Source organism: Mesoplodon densirostris, chromosome 19 (assembly GCF_025265405.1).
Source record: "Mesoplodon densirostris isolate mMesDen1 chromosome 19, mMesDen1 primary haplotype, whole genome shotgun sequence".
Taxonomy (NCBI): Eukaryota; Metazoa; Chordata; class Mammalia; order Artiodactyla; family Ziphiidae; genus Mesoplodon; species Mesoplodon densirostris.
Window position 1 is genome coordinate 45,225,645 of NC_082679.1, and position 25,683 is coordinate 45,251,327.

The 25,683-nt window shown below is 42.2% G+C and overlaps 1 long non-coding RNA gene across 3 annotated transcripts in view; it reads left to right on the forward strand.

Annotated features, from left to right (window-relative positions):
* Window positions 1-25,683, forward strand: part of LOC132480320 (uncharacterized) — a 550,833-nt gene that overhangs the window by 229,924 nt on the left and 295,226 nt on the right. For all 3 annotated transcript variants that reach the window (XR_009530632.1, XR_009530635.1, XR_009530633.1), the window contains one exon: window positions 21,910-22,138. This is a non-coding gene — a long non-coding RNA (uncharacterized LOC132480320). The remainder of the gene's footprint in view (window positions 1-21,909; window positions 22,139-25,683) is intronic.

Below are 25,683 nucleotides of genomic sequence, written 5' to 3' on the forward strand. Positions count from 1 at the left end.
AAGGAAAAGTTTGGATGTAAGACAGATCTCACACTCACGAACCGTAGTCCATCAAAGGAGAAAGGTGTAATGAGATAATTATTTTAAAATATATTTTTTTCTGCTTAATGTGTGAACAGAGTTACGGTTTTGCAGAAGGTGTGGTGACTGGTTCTCTCTGGAAAGTTAGAAGCAACTTCAGAGAGATGATTCGTCATCTGATTTTTGAGGGGTGAGTGAAAAGATATTTTTCCAGTGGAAGAAAGGCAGCTAGAGCCCATCAGAAGAAGTTAGCAGTGCTTTCAAAAAAGATCTGGGGTTGTGGATGGTATCTATGGAAAATTCCATTTCGCTAGGGTACCTAATTTATGGTGAAGGATGAAGCAGGTGAGGCTACAAGGCCAGATAGTGTCTTGCTAAGGTTTTAGATTTTTCTTTTATTATTATTCTAAGAACAGTGAGTTTCCATACACAAGTAAGTTCCATGATTCTGTTGCTTCAATATGCATATTGCTTTCATTTTCTTAATGCTTTGCAACAATATTTTTTCATCAGAGCTATGTATCTGAGTCTGAGAAGAAAGCCAGAGATGGAGAAATGAATTTAGACAGATTTGCAACTCTCCAGAAAGCCACAGTTTACAAGAGAGAAGAATAACCAGATAATTATGAAACAGTGTAGACAGTGGTGGGGAAAAAAAAAGTTCGAAGGGGCTAACACGGGCAGGCTTCTCACCAAACCTCAGGGGGAAAGGGCAGGTTCCCAGGTAGATAACACCGGAGCCCAAAGGACAAGTAGAAGTTTCCTAAAATATTTAGAATAACAGCTAATATATATTTAGTTTTTACTATGTGCCAGGCACTCAGATAAATGCTTTTCAAATATATTTGAGAAAACAAAAGCCATATGAGGTATGTTCTGTTATTATCCTCCTTTAAAAGATGCAGAAACTGGGCTTCCCTGGTGGCGCAGTGGTTGAGAGTCTGCCTGCCGATGCAGGGGACACGGGTTCGTGCCCCGGTCCGGGAAGATCCCACATGCCGTAGAGCGGCTGGGCCCGTGATCCATGGTTGCTGAGCCTGTGCATCCAGAGCCTGTGCTCCGCATCGGGAGAGGCCGCAACAGTGAGAAGCCCGCGTACCGCAAAAAAAAAAAAAAAAAAAAAAAGATGCAGAAACTAAGGATCAGAAACTTCAAACAACTTTTTCAAGATCATACAGCTAGGACATGGGAGAGCCATGATTTGGACAAAGATGCCATGTGCTTAGAGTAAAGGCTGGAGGACAGGGAGCTTAAATTGTAAATTTCAGATCAAACTATTAAAACATGAGCTGTGTTGATTTAGAATGATTATAACCTCTTTGAGAAATTTCTGAGGGCCTGTAAGTGTAGCATATTTGCCCAAATTTGTGGATAAGAGCATCAGCCAAAATAACACTAATCTCCACCCTTGAAAGGGCAGAACCTTTTGTGTGATGGGCATATGAGAAAGGAGTAACGCATGCATCAGAGCACAAACACATCAGTACTTAGACAGTCAGGAAGGACCTGTTTTTATATCATTTGACTTTCCTTCTCTCCCCCTGTAATTACTTCATTTCAGCTAAATCACACTGTATTATGATTTAACACCTGGAACAGTCACTTAAGCATTGCTACTTTGCAAGCACCTTGCCAGCGTTCCTGTCTGGACTCATAAGGGAGAACGATGAGGGATCACTTAGGGGTCCAGATAAACCATGTAGATGTGCCCAGTGGTCGGTGTTGTCGCTCAGATCCTGCCCTGGTTAACAGCTACTAATATCCTGTGAGCAAGTTTTGAGGTAGAATAATCACTGAGCAAAGCAGGGAAAAGATGGTACTTTTTAAGGCAAAGAGAAGGTGGCATCGGGTGGGGAGAGGGCAGGAGTATTCTGACTTCTAGCTGTAACTTTACCTATTCTTTTGAAATTCACACACACCCCCTTCTTTGGCCCTTCTGAAACACTGTAAGCCTACTTCTATACCTAGTTATTTCCGAAGGAAGAGACAAAATGCATTCTGAAGCTACATGATGAAATGCAGAACCCTAATTGTTCCCATGCTTCCTGCAGATTTGAAATCCCAGCCTGTGTTTCATTCCCATGAATTTCTTGTTAACTGCACACATGTGTAAATAATCAAAGGCATCTAGTGGTCAAAGAGCATATTCTCTGTAAAATGCATACCTACTAGGTGGAGGCAGAGCCCTGAGTACAAATACTGACTTGTACTTGCAGAACTACAGACGGTTAGTCCCGGAAAGGATCTTGAAGACTGTCCTCCAGGCCCTTTTATTTGATACATGAGGGGTGTTGGGCCCAGACGGGGGATGTGAGGTGCCCACACATGCAGGATGAAAACATTGGCTTCCAGACCTTAAGCCACTGTTGTTTCAGCTATGTGGCACTGACCTAAAATAGCTTTGCATTTCATTCTAAGCTGTAGGTCCCCTTACTTCCTCATCAAAGGCATAATCAATCATCATTTGCAAGGCACTCATTTTAAGAAGTAGGAAATGAATTTCCCCAATGTCATTACATTTTAATTTTCCAGGAACTGCTGATTTGGGAAGCGGAACCTCTTAAGAAGAAGGTCACCAAAATGCATCCTGGCATCAACCATGCTTCTCAAACTCAGTGTGAGTCTAGAGCAGTGGTCGGCAAACTTTTTTCTGTAAAAGTCCAGATAGTAAATATCTTAGCTTTGTGATATTTATAATACGGCCGTATTACAGCAACTATACAACTGCTCTTGTAGCAAGAAAGCTGCCGTAGACAATACATAAAGGACTGGGTGTGGCTATGTTCCAATAAAACTATTCATGAACAGTGAAATTTGAATTTTATATACTGTTCACATGACAACAAGATCTTCTTATTTTTTTTATTTTTTAAAGCAATTAAAAATATAAAAACTATTCTTAGCTCACAGCTATCCAGAAACAGATGGTGGACTGGATTTGTCCCTTATGCCATAGCTTGCTGATCCCTGGTGCAGAGTAAGATACTTGTAACTCTTTCTCAGTATGGTTTGTACTATTAAGAAATATATATTTGGCCATTGAAGAATTCTTTTAAGCACAAGTCCTGTTTTTCATTGTATTCCATGAAAAAATATCTAGATGTTTCCTTATAGAGAAATCTCCAAGATATTTAAAGGTATGGAGTAAATTTATTCTTTCCCTCCTAGATTATAATCTTCTTCAAAAGAGTACTATGTTTTATGTGTCTTTAAATCAATGGTATATGGCAAACTACCAAGCCCATATAATCAGCATCTCATAAAGGATTCTTTGGGTAGAATAAACCATGCCAATGGCCTCTTTAGGAGACTTCAAATTTTCCCTCTCACTGTAGACTTCATGATTCCAAGTTTGGTTTCAGTACTCGTATAAATTTTCTTTCATTGATTCGTTCGTTTAATAAATATCTCATGAGCACTAGAAGATGGCATTCAAGGCTCCCTGTGATCTGCTGTGGTGGAGATGAGATTCTGGTCTCATCTCATGATGTGCCTCCATACCCATTCATTCATTTATTCAATGAATATTGAATGAATATTGACAGTCCAGAATGTGCCAGTGGCTGTCCTAGCTCCTGAGAATAAGTAGTGACCAAGCCAGTTAGAATCCCTGTCTTCGTGGAGCTTTCAGCCTGGTGAGGATACTATTCAAAACAATCACAAACCATGAATGACTTACAAGTTTAACAAAGGCTAGGAAGGAAGAGAGCAGGGCACTGTGAGCTGAGGTCTGCCATCTACTCCAGCCACACTAGACGTCATGTAAGACCCAACACAGCCTTAGACTCGCATGCTGAACCCTCTGCCTGATACAACATACTGCTTCTCACATTCTGGGTAACTCCAGCCTTCGACACTTCAAGGTCCCATGGATGAGCCCTTTCCCTTAAAATTCGTCTACAACTCCAACTTCCCAAGCTGAGTTAGTTGTACTCACTGCAGTGCTCCCCTAGCACACTGCCCTTCTCTGATTGCTGTCTTTAGATTTTGAGCCCTTTGAGTACGGGCACACATTGTCAGCCACTGTTCCAGTCGCCCAGCACAGCGTCAGGCTCACCAGAAAAGCGATATTGAACACACGTATGAATAAATGAGAACGTGCGTACATCATGGTGGCGAGCCAGGTTCACCATGCATGGAGAGTTGCTCACGGGAATGTTTATATTATGCACTAGAAACGGGCCAGTGCTTTTCAGATACTTTCCACCCCTCTCCCTCCACCCACACCCCCGACACACTCACATCTCAATTTCAAAGCAACATCATTTTCGGTTTCTCCTTTATTCCCGAAAACTCACCATTACAGAGGAAGGTCAAGTTGCTTTGCTCTCATTGTTTTAGTTAAGGACTCTGACATCCCACCCCTTTTTCTTCAGACTGACTCTGCTCAGCAATTCCAGAAGACAAGTCCCCTGTTATGTGAATGGGGGCTAGGAAGGCAGCAACTTGCTGGGGCTCAGCAATCTTCAGAGTCCAACAGAATCAGCCTAAAACATCACTCTCTGTCAAGAGATGACACCATTTAACCCCAATTAACTCACATCTTAATTTCAAGCCTTCTCGTTTACTAACATGAATCAATACTTTATCAATTATGTAACTTCAAACCAATGACATTCCTTGACAGTTTTGGAATTAAAAACAGTATTAAAATTCTGCCAAGTGAGATCACTCGGAGCCAGGCTATGCTCCTGTCAGGAGATGTTGCAGGGTGGTCATATTTTGCTTTTTTTATAAGGTTGAATAAAAATCCCTAGATGGTTTACTGAAAGTGGGAAGAAGACAAAACACATGTCCAGATTCTTCAAGTTGCTCCTAGGGCTGCTATTTATGAAAATTAGTGAAAAACATTTAAGAGAGGATAAATGAGCAACTAACCCTCCTACCTCTCACTGGGAGATTCCAGCCTAGAGAGAGCGTGCAGCATGTTCAGGGTTCCACGGAAAATGGGAGGGTGGGCAATAGTCCTAGGGGCATGACTTTGAACATGGATCTAAATCCAGGTCCGTTTCTGTATAACCACCAGCAACTTACCTAGTTTCTAAAAGACTTGTTTCCTTCATCCGTGGAATGGACACATGCCTCACTACAGTAGAGACCTTTGTGAATGTTACACAAAAAGTACAACAGTGTATGTGGAGTGCTTGGTGCCAGGAGCATAGTAAGTGCTCAGTAAGTATTAGCTAACGTTATTCTCACTTCCACGACCAGATGTTTCAGTGTTTCATGATTCCCAGTCCAGTTTCAGTGTTCTTTTGAATTTTCTTTTATTCATTCGTTCATTTGTTCAGTGCATATTTGTTAAGCATCTGCAAGGTGCCTGGAACTGTGTTACATCACAGAGGAGGATGTGAGGAATGGGCGAGACACAGCCTCTCTTTTCATGAAGCCTACGGTACTCCCTAACCCAGCACAGGCAAATATGTCATTTTTCAATACAGACATTCAAACAATCTCAAGCTTTCTCTGATATGAGCAGTTAGTCTACCAAGAATTCTCCTTCTGTGCTTGGCATGTAGTAGTTGCTCAGTAAATGCCAGTTGAATGAATAAATGTCAGTCGAATGTAAAGATGGTTAATGACAACGAATATCTCATATTCTCAAACACTGGGGGATGAGTCAGAGGCAGTAGCCCCTTTTTTTACTGTTTTCAAGAGATTGTGTTGTGTATTCATACATGTGCTTTGCAAAGAAAATATCCTGTGGAGATTTTAGCACGTTAGATTCAAATTCTGGGACTAAACTTTATATCCAGTTGTCATGGCAAGTGTAGTATTGAGATAATTAGATACTACTGTGAGTGTTAGGAAGGGCCAATCATTTCTGGAGAGGATTTTTTTTTTTTTTTTTTTTTTTTTTTTTTTTTTTTTTTTGCTGTACGCGGGCCTCTCACTGCTGTGGCCTCTCCCGTTGCGGAGCACAGGCTCCGGACACACAAGCTCCGCGGCCATGGCTCGCGGGCCCAGCCGCTCCGCGGCATGTGGGATCTTCCGGGATAGGGGCACGAACCCGTGTCCCCTGCATCGGCATGCGGACTCTCAACCACTGCGCCACCAGGGAAGCCCTCTGGAGAGGATTTTGATTGGAGAAAGAGATTCCTGTTGAACTTCAGGTCCTACCCCTCCTGGTCATCCCTCTCAGAAGGAGAGCCATAATCCATCAGCCCCTCTGTATTCTTTTGCTAGCACTGCCATAACAAAATACCACAAACTTCGTGACCTAAACAACAGAAATGTATTCTCTCAGTTCTGGAGGCTTGACGTCCAAAATCAAGGTGTCGGCAGGGTTGGTTCCCTCTAAGGGCTGTGAGGGAAGGATCTGCTCCAGGGCTCTTGCCAGCTTATCGATGGCCATTCTCATGTTTGCACTGATGTTTCCCCTGTATCTGCCCATTGTCTTCCCTCTATTTGTCTCTCTGTCCAAATCCACTCTATTTACGAGGATACAAGTCAAGTTGGCTAGAGTCCACCCTGATGACCTTATTTTAACTTGATTCCCTCTCGGAAGACCCTGACTCCAAATAAGGTCACATTCAGAGGTGATGGGAGTTAGGACCTCAGTGTATGCATTTTAGGGGAACATAACTAGTCCATAACACCTTTTCATGGGCAGGGGACACTGGATCCTACTAGCATGCTGTATGTGACTTCCAAGGCATTAGGAAGCTGTCGTCAGTAGTCCTGTTATGGATTGAAGAAAAAAGTGAGACCCAGGGAAGTGAAGCTACTTGCATCAGGTCAGATCGCTAAGAGAGTTGGAACGTCCTCATCGTATATGGTACCCTAAAATGCTAATGACAATTTTTATCTGACCATGTCCAGATGTTTCATGTTTCTTTTACGATATCGGCAGAATCTCAAGCAGAAGAGTGGCTATTGTGATTTTAGTGCTCAAATCCATTAGGGGACGGGCAAAGTCGTTCAGATTCCCCCAATATTAACTGAAAATCAGTTTTGTGGAGTCCTGGCAGGGCCAGCAATAAAAGAGATCCAAAGCCTACTTACCTTCCAGGCAGTGAACCTATATGGCCACCATAGCTATCATTTTCTTGCCTCCTGAAAATGAAATGTTAATTTCCCCACTAAGACCCTCCACAGATTTAGTTTGTAAGGCTAATAACAGTTCACATAAGAACAAGGGGAATGCCATCCTTGCTTTGATGTATGATCACAAAAAAGAACTATCTTTAAAATTCCCTTCAAAAGGGGTGATGTTTATGAATCTACTTTCAGTGGGGATTATTAAGGGATTGTCAAATCCTGGTGTGATTTCAGTGATGCAGAAAAACAACAGCCCCATTCAGTGAGCCGGTGCAAATGCGAGCTCACTCATGGTGCTGCTCTCCTCCTATAGTACCAGCCCTGGGGCTTGGAGCTGCCCCGGCACCCTGGGCCTCTTAGGGCATCCAGACCATTATTTCCTTCTCTTCTTGCTTATTAATTAATTGATTTGTTTGTCTCGTGTGGTCTTGATTTGAAAAGTGAAGTATACAATGGGAGACTTTTGACCAACATTATCAATCACAGCCCTGCCTGGGCCTTGGCAACAGAAATACCAAAGATATTGAGTAGCTTGGGGTGTCATTGGTGCTTTATTTTCCAAGTCTATGTAAAATAGGCGACTGGACTTGACTTCCTAATAAAGGCTGCCTTCACAGCAGCTGGGTTTTGTCTGCAGAAAAAGTTGTCAACAATAGAGTTTAGAGCAACATCATTCAAAGGCAGGAGAAGCATAAAATATCTTTGTTTTTATGTGTCAGTTACTGGTTGCCGGATAGATAATGTGTGCTGTTTCATATTGCATCCAAATTTTTTTTTTATAAATTTATTTATTTGTTTTTATTTTTGGCTGTGTTGGGTCTTTGTTCTGTGCGCGGGCTTTCTCTAGTTGCAGCGAGTGGTGCGCGGGCTTCTCATTGTTGTGGCTTCTCTTGTTGCCGAGCACGGGCTCTAGAGCGCAGGCTCAGTAGTTGTGGCACACGGGCTTAGTTGCTCCGCGGCATATGGGAATCTTCCCGGGCCAGGGATCGAACCCGTGTCCCCTGCATTGGCAGGCAGATTCCCACCCACTGCACCACCAGGGAAGCCCCTGCATCCAAATTTTAAATTAGGTTTTGTATACCCATTTTGCTAATGAGAAAACCGAGGCTCAGGTGAATTAAGTAATTTTGTCAGATTTGTGCAACTCATTTAGGCTCCAAAGCATAGATTCAAACCCAGATGGGCCTAATTTTTCCTACTCCACTATGATCCCACTCATTATAAGATGTCCATATTAACTTACACATCTGCTCATTCATAGGTCTGGTGACTGGTTACTGCCTTTGTGCTTCTAAAATAATTTACTTTATCCATGATGAAATGGATCAGTTCTATGAAGAACGCCATAACAGATATAGTCCCGGAAGTTTGACTGTTTGTTAGATTTTCCCTCATTTAGGATGAGGTTTAATGTTATTCACTTTAGACTCTTCAAGGAGAAGTTCTGTGAATGTAATCTTCTCTGTGAAGAAAACTTGAAAATCCAGCATCTAGATTCTTATGGCCTTGGCTGGCATTTAGCCTCTGGAGGAGAGCAGTGGGGTGGAAAAAGCACAGGCCTGTGAATAGTGAAACCTGAGCTCTGTGTTCTCCTCCTCCTTTGACCATTTATTTGTATGACCTTTGGTAACTCACTGAAGTCACAAGATGACATTTGTGAAATGACTAAAAAGTGGGTGTGCTGTTATTTAAAAGCACATGAGTGAATGCATGGTTGCACTCACCCCTCCCCACATGCTGTATAAGTATGTTTAATTATAAATGCTCAATAATTATTGGGACCCTCTTAAAAATCAGCTTCTGTCCTAGAGCTCTTATAGACTTTAAGTATTAAAATTATTCTTATTTAATAGATAAGATGATTGAAAGTCACAGAGATTGAAAGAATTTCCATGGTCACACAGTAGTGAAGTTACAAGTTAAACTCCAGAGTGTCTGGAATTCATATTCCTTCTACAATATATATTCCCCCATCTAGGGTCATTGGAAAGATGTGACCATGATTCATATAAATGCAACTTTAAACTTGAAGTTGAATCTAAAGGAAGATCAGTAGATGATCCACCCTTTTGATGGGGTATCTGAAAAGGACAATTAAATTTCAGAGGTGCTTCTCCAGGCCACAGAAAGATGAAGGCTCTTGGTGTACATGGCCAGGCAAACAGACAGAGGTCTTAGTCTTCCAGAGATTGCCTGATCTTGAAGGTGCCCAAGGAGAGTGGGACAAGCAATCACCAGCTTCATTTACAGCATTTGTTTCCATTCTCATGAGTAGAACAAGATAGTCCATCACCAGCTACCCCACCTGCCTTGAAAATGTGGCTTGTTAACAACCCAGACACCTGCTACACAAATTTTCCAGTTCCCATTTGACTACAGCTCTACTTTTCTGGCAGTGATTTCCTGCAAGGGAGGCTTGATGACTTGATCTAAACAAACAACTGTGACCATAGCCTACCTTGGCTACACAGCCGTGAGTCCACCTTTAAAGGGTGGGTTTTTTTGGCATCTCTTTTAGTTACCATGTTCTATTTCTGTTCCTTTTTAGGTGTATCTTATATTGATAAAACAAAACCAAAACAAAACACCTCACACCCTTTCTGGAAAGACTAGGGCTCAAATAGTTTGTGAATAAATAAAAGTGGGTTAAAGGTGGAGGGTAGCTCCCATCACCAGATCAGAACCACCCATAGGAGTCTCTTCAAATGTATTTCCATAATTCTAAAATTACCTCTCCCTGTTTTCATGTGTGCTAGTCTTTGCCGGATGCATATGCGTTCCTCATCTCATACTGAAACTGTAATATTTATTTATTTAACAATCATCAATTAAGCACCTACTAAGGGCCAGATAGAGTGGTAAGTGGAAGAGAAGCTCTGCCAACTGTAAATTCATGGGGTGAAAGACAGACATGAAAAATAGGCTAATATTGTGTATTGTAAAGACCACCTCCCCTGGTGGGCGGGACATGTGAATTGCATCTTCATTTCATGTAATTTAATATTTTCTTATCTTTCTGTCACATTTCACATTTCAGTTCATTCTACAACTTACTCATCTCCCTTAAATACTGTACCAAATATATTTTTCCCCAACCTCTCCCAACCTACTAATTCAAAAGTTGTCAAGGGTTCTCTGTTACCCGTAGAATCAAGAATAGATCTAAGGGTGCCCTGTATGCTCGATGCCCATTCTATACACCAAGGCTTATCTTCCACAATCCCCTCTGTCAACTTTGCCTTCCACACAAGCTTGTTTTATCACTGTCCTCATGCTCATCGGAAAACTCATTCTTACTCATAACCAGCTATGAATCCCTAATCTTCACTTAAGCCCCAGCTCTAGACTCAACTCTCTCCAGATCTTCCCCAACTAACACCATGAAATCTTAGAGTTGTCTGAATCATCTGTGAAAGTTTGAAAGTTTCATTGCCCATCTCTGAGACGATGAATAATATCATCCCCGCTCAATGTTCCACAAACAGTGATCCCAGTATCTTAAGGAAGGTGCGCTCATTGTTGAATTTTTCTTATCTCTAGGAATTTCTTTTTATGAAGCCCCGTTACTTCTCTGGAACAACATTCACACTGCTTCTGCTCTGCCTTTTGGAAGAGAAGGACAATTCTATCATCTTTTCCTCTCCTACCCTTCACATGATGGATGCAGCCATTTTTCTACCATCATCATCCTGCTCAGATCTCTCCTTCTCCAACCTGAATATTCAAATGGCTTCACTCCTCCAGGGAAAATGCTGGGCTTTCTCAGTGCTGCATTCACATGCAATACCCCAGGGCAGCATAGAAGCTCTGCGCAGTCCTTTTTTTTTTTAACATCTTTATTGGAGTATAATTGCTTTACAATGGTGTGTTAGTTTCTGCTTTATAACAAAGTGAATCAGTTATACATATACATATGTTCCCATATCTCCTCCCTCTTGCATCTCCCTCCCACCCTCGCTATCCCACCCCTCTAGGTGGTCACAAAGCACCGAGCTGATCTCCCTGTGCTATGCAGCTGCTTCCCACTAGCTGTCTATTTTACATTTGGTTGTGTATATATGTCCATGCCACTCTCTCACTTCATCCCAGCTTACCCTTCCCCCTCCCAATGTCTTCAAGTCCATTGTCTACGTCTGCGTCTTTATTCCTGTCCTGCCCTTAGGTTCTTCAGAAACTTTTTTTTTTTAGATTCCATATATATGTGTTAGCATACGGTATTTGTTTTTCTCTTTCTGACTTACTTCACTCTGTATAACAGACTCTAGGTCCATCCACCTCCCTCCAAATAACTCAATTTCGTTTCTTTTTATGGCTGAGTAATATTCCATTGTATATATATGCCACATCTTCTGTATCCATTCATCTGTCGATGGACACTCAGATTGCTTCCATGTTCTGGCTATTGTAAATAGAGCTACAATGAACACTGTGGTACATGACTCTTTTTGAATTATGGTTTTCTCAGGGTATATGCCCAGTAGTGGGATTGCTGGGTCGTATGGTAATTCTATTTTTAGTTTTTTAAGGAACCTCCATACTGTTCTCCATAGTGGCTGTATCAATTTACATTCCCACCAACAGTACAAGAGGGTCCTCTTTTCTGGGTCCCCTTTCTCCACACCCTCTCCAGCATTTACTGTTTTTAGATTTTTTGATGATGGCCATTCTGACTGGTGTGAGGTGATACCTCATTGTAGTTTTGATTTGCATTTCTCTAATGATTAGTGATATTGAACATTCTTTCATGTGTTTATTGGCAGTCTGTATATCTTCTTTGGAGAAATGTCAGTTTAGGTCTTCTGCCCATTTTTGGATTGGGTTGTTTGTTTTTTTGATATTGAGCTGCTTGTAAATTTTGGAGATTAATCCTTTGTCAGTTGCTTCATTTGCAAATATTTTCTCCCATTCTGAGGGTTGTCTTTTGGTCTTGTTTATGGTTTCCTTTGCTGTGCAAAACTTTTAAGTTTCATTAGGTCCCATTTGTTTATTTTTGTTTTTATTTCCATTTCTCTAGGAGGTGGGTCCAAAAGGATCTTGCTGTGATTTATGTCATAGAATGTTCTGCCTATGTTTTCCTCTAAGAGTTTTATAGTGTCTGACCTTACATTTAGGTCTTTAATCCATTTGGAGTTTATTTTTGTGTATGGGCGTGTTCTAATTTCATTCTTTTACATGTAGCTGTCCAGTATGGTACGGGCACAAAAACAGAAATATAGATCAATGGAACAGGATAGAAAGCCCAGAGATAAACCTATGCACATATGGTCACCTTATCTCTGATAAAGGAGGCAAGAATATACAATGGAGAAAAGACAGCCTCTTCAGTAAGTGGTGCTGGGAAAACAGCATAGTCCTTTTTATAGAAGGTGGTTGGCCTGTCTCTTCTCTTCTTCATTGACTTTGTTATTCAGACTAAGTTCATAATTATTTTTGCAGCAGCTATTTCATTCTGGTGCTCCTGAGACCAAAGTCAATGGGACAACCCACTTTTTCTGCAGAGACTGCCACTTAGACAGACCCTCTCCAGCCAGTGCTCAGATAACAGAATTAAACGTGATCTAGATAAGCCCGTGCAGTTCCCACCCCACCATGCTCTGCCTCCACAGAGTAGTTTGCCTGCTTCACTAGGGTTCTAAACATTGAAAATTTCAAAGGCATGAGCAAAAATCACAGGTATTGAGAGTTGGCCTGAAATATGTAAATGTCATCTAATTCCAACTGACCAAAGTGTCAGGAGTAAGTTATGTTTTACATGTCAGCCTAATAATCGTTAATAATGATGCTTTGTATTATCCACTGCCTTTCCTCCAGAGACATTGGCAGAGTAAGGTAAATCTAACATCGATATTAAAAAAATAAACCCCTGAATTAACACCAGCCTGACATCCCCCCCAAACCAGAAGGCATAATAAAAGGCTCTCTGACAGCCTGGAAATGAATGGTTTTGCAAAGCATGAAAATTTGGCCTGGAGGATGACAAGAAAAGTAATATGTCACCTGTGACTAGTTCTAACTCCTACCCTCAGGGTGGGTGTCGCTTTAATTTTGACTTTGGAGAAAAGTAGAGAAGTGAAAGGTATAGAAAACACAGTGAAGTTTGGGCAAGGTTTCCACCTGGGAGAAGAGAAACTGAGAGCAGCAGGTTAGCTGCCTGGACAGAGGAGAAGGGACCCATTGGAAGGGAATTTTGAGAGCCACTCTATGAGGGGTACAAGGCACTGGTGCATCCCTCCCTTCCAAGGGATACTAAGTAAAATAGACATTACTCTCTAGGACTTTGGACATAAAGTAATGATTTCTGGGGAATGTAAACAGTTGCCAAGTCCTACAGATATCAGTGGATTCAGGTTAAGATTGAGGGAAACAGCAGGATTAAGGGAAGAGCTGACGTCTGCATAAGAGAGTTATTAGGCATAAATTAGTATATGTAAACACCTCATCTGAAACACTGCAGCAGCTGCCATAAAAGTAATTTATAGATGAGCAATTTTAAGGAGTAATCATGCCTTAAGCACAAGTAACGAAGTTCTCATGGTAAAATTTTAAACATTAACAGCAGACCAAACTGTGAGAAAATGAAGTATAGAACTTAATTATAAGTCTTTCCATCTCTGCAAGTAAACCATGGAGTTATTGGTACAAAAATAATTTAATATATTAGCAGATTGACCAATATTCCTAAAGCCAGGAAATAAAATACAATTTTGTTTTCTCCCTCACTCTCTCTCTCCTACCCCAACTCCCAAATTTGTCTAGCACTTAAGTGTGGAAAGAAATAAAACATATGATTCCTAAACAGTCTCTGCTCTCAAGGAGCCAGTAGAATCATCAGGGAGACAATGCAGCAACATAAATAACCAAAATCTAAGGAGGAAGGAACCTGATGACACAATGTGAAGATACAGGGCTCTCTAGGGTCATTGGACGGATGATCTCAGCAGGGAGTGGGAATCAGTCAGGAAGATCTTGAAGATACAGAAAGGGCATCCTCGGCTATATAAACATCCACAGCAGAGACATCTGAAAAGAACAGAGGATCGAGCATTGCCAGTCTAGAATAGAGGGGGGTACGACTGCCACTATTTAATGGCACATTCCATGGTAAATAATGTCGGTGTACTCGTGGTTATCTCTTTGAGTTTTAATCCGCACAGTGATACTATCTGGCAATATTCAATCTGTCATGATAGCAGACTTTTATTAAGCAGTTGCTATATGGTCATCTTTATGCTAAGTACTTTGCACTTTGTGCTAGGCTGATCGTAATGGTGGCCCCAGTTACTGGCCTCCCTGTACCCAGGTCCCTTTCTGTAACTTTCAAACCCCCTTCTCTCTGCCTTTGGCCTTGCTTTGTGGCAGAAGTGATGTTCTCCTAGGTCAGAGCCTAGGCCTCAACGGCCTTTGAATCTCAGTCTCTCTCTCTCTATTCTGTCCATCTACCATGAGAACAAGTCCAGGAGAGCCTGCTGCAGAATAAGACACCAGGTGGAAGAGAACCCAGCTTTCCAGCTGGGACCAGACTAGACTACTCTTCAGCTGCCTAACTCTCAAACCTATGAAGGGACACAGCCAAGGTCAGCAAAGCTTCCTACCCGTCTTGTAGCTGGTGATGCATAATAATCATGCATAAGTGAGCCTAGCTAAGACAGAACTGCACGGCTAAGCCACAGACTCACGAGCAATAATAAAGCGTTTTTGTTTTAAGCCACTGAGTTTTGTTAGTTTGTTATACAGCAGTAGTTAGCTGATATACATATAGTCTTCACAACAAACTGTGAAAATACTCCTATTCATCCCCATTTTATAGGTAACTGAAGCTTAGAAAAATCACATCGTTTGTGCTAAATCCCATATAGTAAGAAAGCATAAGAGTAAGGATTTAAATTCAGACAGCCCTTTTCTAGAGCCAGAGCTCTTAACCACTTTGCTATACTGACTGCCCATTATGGTCAAATTTTGCAGTTAAATTCGAAATAGGCAAAGTCTGGCACAGACTCAAGAGCAAAAGCAAGCTGCGAAGCCAGGCCTGCCTGACTTCAGCCCTGTTGCTGTTTCTGCCACACGAGCCCCTCCCACACAGAAGGATAGCGCTGAGAAATAAATCTCATGGTGAAGGAAGGCTGAGATCGGAACATGCGGGCTTTTGGACACCAGGCCAAAAGAGCTTTACCCGTGTTTTGAGATGTTAAGCAGTTGTACAATTACTTGAGCAGGGGCAGTGCAGGAGCAGGTGTCTCTTTTAGAAAGTTTAAGAGGCAGCAGGGGTGCTTTCCAATAAGCCACAACCCGAGAATGAATTCGGTGTTTGTGTTTTCTGCCCAGAAGAATCTCTCTCTGCAGAAAGTGGACTTCTCTTTAGCTTAAAAATAAATTCAGGATGAATAAACCTCAAAAACTTCAGGGGCTAGGTCAGAAAGTTCTCTCCCATGCAGAACATAAATGCCAACTTTGTGGAAACTTGAAGTGTCCATATTTTTTAAAAATCATAAAATATGTTGGCAAACTTAACTTCCACAAGGACCCCTACCATGAGGATAATCTTAATCCAGCACAAAAGAAAAATATTGACAGGAACTGAGGCTGGCAAGTTGCTCTCCCCTGTGTTATGTGATATACTGACTCCCCTGATTATGTGACAGTTTGATGGGCATGGTAGAAAAAAAATGCTTCAGAGTATAAATATTAATGCTTAATGATTTGTGTAAACTGCACAGCAAAAACAAAAGTACAGATATAAGTTTTTCACATATTTTGCCTTGTCCACAGTGTATATTATTTACCCCACATGTTTTCCATTTTTACAGCTCGTCTGTGTGACTAGGAACAATATTTCTCAAATCCTGAATTCTCATATAAGTTTTTCTTTTTTGAAACAGAATAGAATTGAAGTTGGTTTGCAAACTGGCATCTCAGGCATTAAAATTGAGCTTTAAAAGTTTCTTCTGTGAGGGCCTCCCTGGTGGCGCAAGTGGTTGAGAGTCCGCCTGCCGATGCAGGGGATACGGGTTCGTGCCCCGGTCTGGGAGGATCCCATATGCCGCGGAGCGGCTGGGCCCGTGAGCCATGGCCGCTGAGCCTGCGCGTCCGGATCCTGCGCGTCCGGAGCCTGTGCTCCGCAACGGGGGAGGCCACAACAGTGAGAGGCCCGCATACCGCAAAAAAAAAAAAAAGTTTCTTCTGTGAGTATTATGTGGTATCAAAAGGAATTCAGTGGCAATATCAAAAAGCATCAATGCATTTCTAAAACTATTTTTAAAGAGCATTCCAAATGATACAGTCTCCATGGAAGAAAAATGTGTCCAAAATGTGTCCAAATTCCCTTCTGGACATCATCTGTAAGTGGGTGGGTACTGGCCTTATTCCACTCTTTGTATTTGACAGCATGGCCCTCAGTGGTGACATGAGAAAAGAAGTTCCTCTGTTCTTTGCTAGAGGTAGAAAACAAGCTGAGTTCTTGCTCATGTACCCTGCATGCCATGCCCTTCCCTAATGCCACCACTGCTCATACCTATGTCCTTGAGCAGCACTAATGTAATCCTCTGCTGCTTTTTCCCACCAGCTGTATGTTCTTAAGTTGCAACATGTAGCCAAACTGAGAATGGACTTGTGAGTTGGTAGCTTACCTGGCTGGTTCTGGTCAGCCCCAGTCAGGTGGGAACCCCTGGCCATTGACCATGCATAGTTAATGGCAAGGGAGGTTTGGGGTGTCATGTTCCACCCTAAGACTCTTCATTCACCTGAACAACAGATATTTCTGGCACACAGACCTGCTGCCAGACCTTGTTCTTGGTGCTGGGGATGCAGCAGTGTGGAATGCAGCCAGACAGACATGGCCCTTGGAGACCGTGGGAGAGAGGCAGATAATAACCAGACAACAAATACCAGAACAAGGTGATTTTTTATTGTGATACGTGCTCTGAAAGGAGTAAATATGGTGATACAGTAGAGGGCAACTCTACAGCAGAGGGTATCTATTATAAGGAGATGACATTGGAGTTGAGCTCTGTGTGATGAGGCAAAGCTAGTCATGTGAGGGTGAGCAGACTACCTTCCAGTGAGAAGGAAAAGGAAATGCAAAGGCTGCAAGATGAGAGGGAGCTTGGCATGGTTGAGGAACTGGAGCAGGTGGGAGAAGATGAGGCTGGGGGAGTAGACAGGATCCAGATCACTTAAGCATCTGCCAACGGTAGCAAGGAGTGGTAAGTTTTTTGAAGGTGGCAAACAGAGGTGAAATATGGTCTAATTCATTAAATCTTAAATCCTCACTAAAGGTTAGGGCTTCCCTCCAATCTCTGCTTTGTAGAGGAGTTCCCCATAGAGGGATTCTCTACTTCCTTGCTGGGCTGAAGCCTCATCCTCACCCCAGGGATTCTGCTTCCTGCCTGCGTCCCTACCTGGTTGCCCTTCCTTGTCTCCGACCTTGGTGATCATCACTATCTAGGTATCGCGTCTCCATTACCCTCCCTTCAGTTCAAACAAGCTAGACAATCACGCTGGCAAGCCTGAATTCAGTGTGCTATCTCTTTGCACGCTGGTGCTTGAACCACTGTGAGTCAGCCGCAGAGTCTGGATGGGTCTCCATGCTCTTCCCATCTTCACTGACCTGTGCCACACATGTCCTAGCATGTCTTCTGAGGGCTCAACTCATGAGAGATACTCTAATGCTTAGTATCTCCAAATAGAAACACCCGAGAGTAGAAGAGAGATACATTGTATGCTTTGTCTTGTTCTGGTCATGTGAATCTTGATTGTTATAGAGAGACAGGGTTTCCCAATCCTGATTAGAACATTAGTCCTTCCTCCCTCCCTCCCTCCCTCCCTTCCCCCTCACTCCCTTCCTTCTGTCTTTTTTCTGTCCTTTCTTCCTTTTCTCCCACCTTTACTCTTTTCATCCTTCCTACCTCACTATCTATAAGAAGGATAGAATCCTTTAAGGGATTTATGAACATGATAATCATAATAATACTGGTAATAATGGTAATATTACTGGTACTAATACTAATAATGATTATGATGATAATAAAATAATCATAGCTGGCATTTATTGAACATTTAAATGTGCCAGGCATTGAACCAAGCCCCTTACATACATATAATCTCATAAATCCTCACAACTCTAATGGGTGGTGTTAATATCTTTATTTTAAAACATGAAGAACTCGAAACCTTTTAAAGGTTAAGGCACTTGTCAAGGTTGCCCAGGAAGGCAAAGGACAGCACTGGCTGGCCCAGATGCAGAAGCTGTGTTCTTCACTGTACTTTTTGTGATGGCTTGTATTGCTAAGCATGACTGAACCCGTATCCCGTGCTGAGAACTTTGTAAAGTACGCACATGTAGAGACAAAGCATCTTTAACTCTCATGTGGAACGGGATGGCTGTAATTAAATAAAGGGCTCCTGGATCTAGGCAGACAGGCAGTTCTGATATTGACCTCTCCTTCCTCCTCCTAGAAGTGCTGATAGAAACCCTCAACCACTGTGTTTGGTGGGGAAGGTCTGGCCCACTTGGAAAAAGCCATTGTGTGTGTGTGTGCATGTTTTTTACGTGTATCACTCTGTGTCGTGAGTGCTGAACCACCGCAGATTCCCTGTCCTTCACTCTGAGGTTAGTTTACATCAATAAGGTGGTATCTCCATCAATTTCTGTTTCCCCACAAGATGCTCTACCTACTGCTGGCTGTGCTTCTTTGCATGTTCAAAGGGAGATCTCTGTTTTCTAACCTGAACCCTTCATTTACCCCACACTTTCCCTCCAGTGGTCCTGGTGGTGATGCTGGTGGTGTATGTGTTGGGGAAGGAGGGGTCCATTCATTCTGACCACTATGGCTTAAGGAGGGACATTTTAGGTCCTCTTCTGAGGGATCCTCAAACCAATTTGAGGTTTATGCCAAAAACCAGATTATCCATTAGACAAATACAGCCACCATAATCCTTCTTTCCTCTTCAGCCTCATTAAATACCCCCGTCACCAGGCTCAGCAGTACCCCACGGGCGTGATAATATAATCACCGTATGCCCATTAGCGGGTTGGCTCAGTTGCAGCATTTACTTTCAGAATAAGTATACCTTCGAGATGACTTCTTTATAAAAGAATGTAATTTAAAATAAAAACCAGAGGGTTTTGTATTTTAAGTTGTTGATCACTGAAGAAACAGGTCCTGTTATCAGTTACTTTCCTCTATCAAATAAGACATCATTGCACAGAGGTATTTATTTGACTAGGCAAAGTACACAAAGAGACATACACACAAAATCATCATGCACAATAGTCTCTAGGAAATTAGAGTCCAGGATGAAATATTATTATGCTTTAGGAAGTCTTTGTAGCCTAGAGAATTGTTTCTAAAGAAGATACCAACACTAAAATAACAGCTAGACACTTGTGTTTGTCCTGTGAGTTGTCACTTTTTAATATATTTTTAATATGGTGATATTGCATGTGTTTGGTCAAATTAGGGTGTATGTTTTTCCATATAAGTGAATTTTCCAGATAATTGGGCCTTAGCATTTACCCCATTGGAAATGGCTTATTTTAAGTTTTTTTTTTAAAGGGAAACAATTATTTAATGTATCAAATACTTCTTTGCTTTTTGAAACAGAAAATACAGAAACCAAGTTAACCTTTCCTTAATGTCACAGACTACCATTATCAGCAGTTGTGGCAGAGAGGAAAAGTACTGTATTTGAAATTATTTGATACTATGCACATGTTTATACTTTGCCACTCTTCACAAAGAATTTGGGGCAGTTTAGAAAATTATATGTAATACAAAAGGAAAAGAGCAAATAATTGAAGGAATCAAGATGAAGGGAGAATAGGAAAGCCAGGGAAAATATCCATGAGAGAGATCCTGTCTTCATGTTCTGGTTCCAAGTGCTGGAGATCCAGCTTTGAGTTACCAGAGGACCAACAAGGAAGTAATTTCTGCATTATAAAATACTGCAGTAGTGAGGAATGGTGGAAATGGCCTTAAAGTCGACCAGAATTAGCTCCTGAGCACTGTCAGGACCCTCTCTGTAGGCTTCTCATCTCTGTTTTTCTATGCACTGGATCCTTATTTTTCTACTGTGTAAAGTGGGAGCGGTGATTTGGCTTATAGGAAAGCATGCATTTCTCTACCAGTTCTGGTGGAAAAATCTTGGAATCGGACTCTGATTGGCCCAGCTTGGGTCACATGAACATACCTGGAGCGATCTCTCTTGCTATGGGGATTTTTATTATGATCAAACCAGTCTCATTCTAGTGCCTATATACTTGGGTGAGTCTGTTATCATATAAGGAAAAGAGATGCTATTCAAACAAAAGCAATAGTCACTATATAAGCATTCCACACTAAATGTCAGCCAGATTTTCACCTAAGCTTCCCAGTGGCCAAAACAAAGCAGGAAACATGGTTGCTTACATGATCCTCAATTTCTGTAACACAACAGGAAACAGGGGTTGGGAAGACAGTAGAAAAGAAGAGCCAGTTTTCTGAGGGAAACTCAGTTTTTCCTTGAGTTGATGCCAGAGGTTTCTCTCACTTGGTGGTATCTGAATTAGGGGACCATGGAATACCTGAATTTGAAGTGTAGAATTTTAAGGAGCTCTGGTCCCAAACTTCTGAAGTTAGAATCGCATTTCCTGGGCTGAGCGCGGACACACGACTGTCTGTTTCTCTTTATCTCGCAATCCTACTCAGTCCCACTGGGGTCTGGGCAGTCTGCCTTTGCCAGGATTCAGAACTATTCCTGTTGCAAACAGTAGCAAAAACAAACAAATGAAACATCCCAGATCTCATACCCATAGCAGGGAGTAGAGGTCTGCACCCTCTCAGAGGAGTACTCAGCCATACAAAAGAGGCTCTAAGAATCCAGAGATCTGAGTAACCCCAAGGAAGCCGTGGTCCCCGACTCGGGCTGCTGTTTTTAGACATAGCTAAACAGCTCATATTATTCCAAGTGCAAAGATATTCTTCCAGGTTCATGGTCATGGAGCTGCGGATTGACTTGCATTCTTCTGCCAGGGAAAACATTAAGTGGCCTTTGGGGAAGCTCATATTTGTAGTACATGGAGGGCAGTTTGCCCCTCTATTCCTTGGTGACTTACCTCTTCTCCTGACAATTCCATTCTAAACCACAACCTTGCAGGAAGTACGTGTCACTTCCTGAGTCGGAGATGCTATTCCAAGGCCTGTGGGTAGACTTGCATCCACCTCACCCCTCTGCCTGCCAAAAAGCTCTCTCTTTTGCCAATATTAACACCAATTGCAAAGTTTCCCTACCCGAGACTGTCACTTGCTTATTTCTTTACTTCTGGTCATTTGTGTGATTGTTTTGGAGGACAGGGTTCCTGGTTCTTTGTATTTGGATCCTTCTTTAAACTAGCAAGTGATCTGCTTTATCACCTTCACTGGGCCAAGCAATACATGGCACCTTTCTAATTGTCTCCTATAGGTTAGAAAGCATATAAGAAGGCTTATTAGAATCACGTAGAAACGTATAAAGTTAGAGCCCACTGAGTTCTAAAATGTGTGTGTGTGTGTGTGTGTGTGTTTAAGGGGCTTTTTGAAAGCTATTCTTAGCTATATCAAGCCCTTCTCATTTATATCTAATTTCAGGACTAAATTTTGGTTAACTTACCAGAAGTCTGGCATCTGGGTAAGTGGAACATAGCTGTTCTTAAAGAGACATCAAGTGTCCTAGAAATTACTCGCTCTGCGTCTCTTACAATGACTAGTGGATATGTTTGGGGAGCAGATCAGGGACCCAAATGAGTTGTTCTTGTGTCCATGGTGAAGAGCATCGTCACTTCTCTTGTCCAATGTATTATATGCAAAAGAGAGACACACCTGACTTCTCTTTCAGAGGCACGAGTGTGTTCTGGATGGATGTGGAGAGAAGAGCAGCCTTCCCCACACATGACTGCCTAGAGGAGCCGCCAGAGCGCTGGCACGTTCTGAAGAAGGCAGCAGAGAGGCGTGACTGGTGGCAGAGGGAGCCCCACGCCGAGCTGTCCCGGGGGCTCGAGACGGCGTCTCACCAAGCTGCCCTGGAACTCGCCCAGCTTTGCTTCACGTGTTCCAAGCTCATTCTGGTATGTGCATTTACATTTTCTCGGCCTTCCTCGGGGGACATGCTTTAAAGAGAGGGGATTGTGAATTTGAAGTTTCAGAGCTCAGCTTGCTAACGCTCCACTAGAGGAAATCGTGGGGCAGAATGACAGGATCACTCCCTGGGCTTTAAATACAAGAAAACAAGCCTGCCTGCCAGCCCCACTCTCACCCCCAACACCCGCGCGCGCACACTCACACACACAGTGAGACCTAAGACAAATTGCTTAATCCTCCCAGACCTGTTTGTCCACCTGTCAGAAGGAGAAGCATGGTGCTCAGCCTCCAGCCAGCTGGGGGTTACGATGATTAAGGGCAAAATGCCAAACGCGGGGGCTGCTCCATAGTCAGCACTCAATCTTTCTTTCTTTTTTTTAAAATAAGAAGTATATGGGCTTCCCTGGTGGCGCAGTGGTTGAGAGTCCGCCTGCCGATGCAGGGGACACGGGTTCGTGCCCCGATCCTGGAAGATCCCACATGCCGCGGAGCGGCTGGGCCCGCGAGCCATGGCCGCGGAGCCTGTGCGTCCGGAGCCTGTGCTCCGCAACGGGAGAGGCCACAGCAGTGAGAGGCCCGCGTACAGCAAAAAAAAAAAAAAAAAAAAAAAAAAAAAAAAAAAAAAAATAAGAAGTATAGTTGCATGCCTAGATACTTTAAGGGCCAGCTGTGATGGTCCTGTCTCCATGAACCTCATAATTTCTTCGTCTGGGAGTTGGTGCTCATTCTCCTGGGCTCTCTTGGAGGCTCTCTTGGAAGCTGGTGCTCTGCAGACCCCTGGGGGGGTACAGCCATGGTTTACTTTGTATTTGTACTGTGTGTGTGTGTGTGTGTGTGCATCTCTATGTGCACCTGTGCTGCTGCTCGGATTCTTTTCAGTCCTTAAGTTTACTTGTCCCAGACAGGAAATGTGGCTTTCTCTCTCTCTCTCTCTCTCTCTCTCTCTCTCTCTCTCTCTCTCTCCCTCCCTCTCTCTCCCCCCACCACCATGCTGTGTATTCAGGAAGGCTTAATAATTTTGTGACAAGTTTATTTATTTACCACCATGTGAGAGCTATTATTCTGTTCCAGGCTACTTACTAGGTACTTTATACTTGGTATTGTATTTAATCTCTATAACAGCACTAGGAGATGGGTTTTATTAACTGCATCCTTTTAATGACTATTTATATAGTCAATAAGACTATAATGATTTAGACCCCTACTGAGCAGATAAGGGAACCGAAGCTAGGAGGGATTGAATGACTTGCTTGGTGTCACAAAACTACCAGGTGGTGGATCTGGGACCCAAACCACTTATCTATGATTCTGACTCCGGCTCCCAATTCTAAGTAACCAATGGCACTCAAAGTGCGGCCCCCAGACCAGTAACATCAGCATCACGCAGGAGGTTGTTAGAAATGCAAACCACTGGGCCCAGCCCCAGACCTACTGAATCAGGAACTCTGGGGGTGGGTTCCAACAATCTTTGCCTAACAAGCCCGTCCAGGTGACTTGGATGCTTGCTCAGGTTTGAGAAGCCCTGCCCTGGATGCCATCAAGTCATGCCTGGAAGACAAGGGCCAGGAGAGAGCAATGGTGGGGTGCAGGGGCTCTGGCTCCTGACTGCCTGAGTTCAAAGCTGAGCACCTCCACTTTCTAACCATGTGCCTCTGGGTACGTTATTCATCGTTCCTGTGCCCCCCTTCCCTCATGAGTAAAGTGGGGATAATGACAGACTTCCAGTCACTGTGAAGTTAAAATATATGGATACATGATACAAGTAATGATATTGATACATGGTACAAGACACTGAACCAATACCTGGCACATAGTAGGGACTTGGTAAGTATTATTTGTCATTATTATGATTTAAAGATTTAAGATTACTTTTCTGAAATATTTCTTCACCATCCTGCCCAAAGCCTGAATTATTTTGTTGGTTTGATTTATTTTTTTAGTTGAAGTATAGTTGATTTACAATGTTGTGTTTATTTCTGCCATACAGCAAAGTGATTCAGTTATACATGTATGTACATACTTTTTTATATTCTTTTCCATTATGGTTTATCACAGGATATGGAATATAGTTCCCTGTGCTAAACAGTAGGATCTTTTTGTTTATCCGTTCCATATATAATAGTTTGCATCTGCTAATCCCAAACTCCCAATCCATCCCTCCCCCATCCCCCAATCCCTTGGCAACCACAAGTCTGTTCTCTATACCTGTGAGTCTGTTTCGTAGGTAAGTTCATTTGTGTTATATTTTAGATTCCACATGTAAGTGGTATCATATGGTATTTGTCTTTTTCTTTCTGACTTACTTTACTTAATATGATAATCTCTTGTTCCATCTATGTTGCTGCAAATGGCATTATTTCATTCTTTTTTATGGCTGAGTAATATTCCATTGTATACACGTACCACTTCTTCTTTACCCATTCATCTGTTGATGGACACTTAGGTTGTTTCCATGTCTTGGCTATTGTAAATAGTGCTTCAATGAACATTGGGGTGCATTATCTTTTCGAATTATAGTTTTGTTCGGATATATGCCCAGGAGTGGGATTGCTGGATCATATGGCAACTTGATTTTTACTTTTTTGAGGAACCTTCATACTGTTTTCCATAGTGGCTGCACCAAGCTTTATTTTTTAGTAGAAGGAAAAATCACTTGGGCCTGGCCTTGCTTAGGTTTCTGAATTTCCCTTCTTGTGGTACGTCAGTGTTCTGAGGGTTAACAATAGTCTTCTTCTTCTGAATTATCTACCCTTTCCTGAGAGGTGTGTGCTTTCCCTGAAGAAGGGTCTGCTGCCTGGGTTAGTGTAATATGATCTCAGGAGTAAGACTGGAATCTGTCTGCAAACATGAGTCATGTGGCCTTGGGTATGCTCCTTAACATCTGGAATCTTCCTTTTCCTTATATGTGAAAAGGTTGGAAATTATCTTGGGAGGGGACACTAATATTTATTGAGCACTTGCTATGTCCCAGGCATTATTCTAAGTGTTTTATGTGCATTATCTCATGTGAGCCTTAGTTACCTGCAAGGTAGGTAGTAACATCATCTCCACTTTACAGACCAACTGTCCCAGAGTACTCACTTCTTGGTAGTCACACAAATAGGATTGGAGTCCGTAAAGTCTGACTCCCAAGACAACATGCTTTTTTTTTCTTTTTATTGGAGTGTAGTTGATTTACAATGTTGTGTTAGTTTGTGGTACAACAAAGTGATTCACGTATACATATATATGTATATATATTCTTTTTCAGATTCTTTTACATTATAGTTTATTACAAGATATTGAATGTAGCTCCTTGTGCTATACAGTAGCACCTTGTTGTTTATTTTATATATAATAGTTTGTATCTGCTGATCGCAAACTCCTAATTTATCCCTCCCCCCGCTTTCCCCTTTGGTAGCCATAAGTTTGCTTTCTATGTCTGTGAATCTGTTTCTGTTTTGTAAATAAGTTCATTTGTATCATTTTCTTAGATTCCATATTTAAATGATATCATAAGATATTTGTCTTTCTCTGTCAGACTTACTTCACT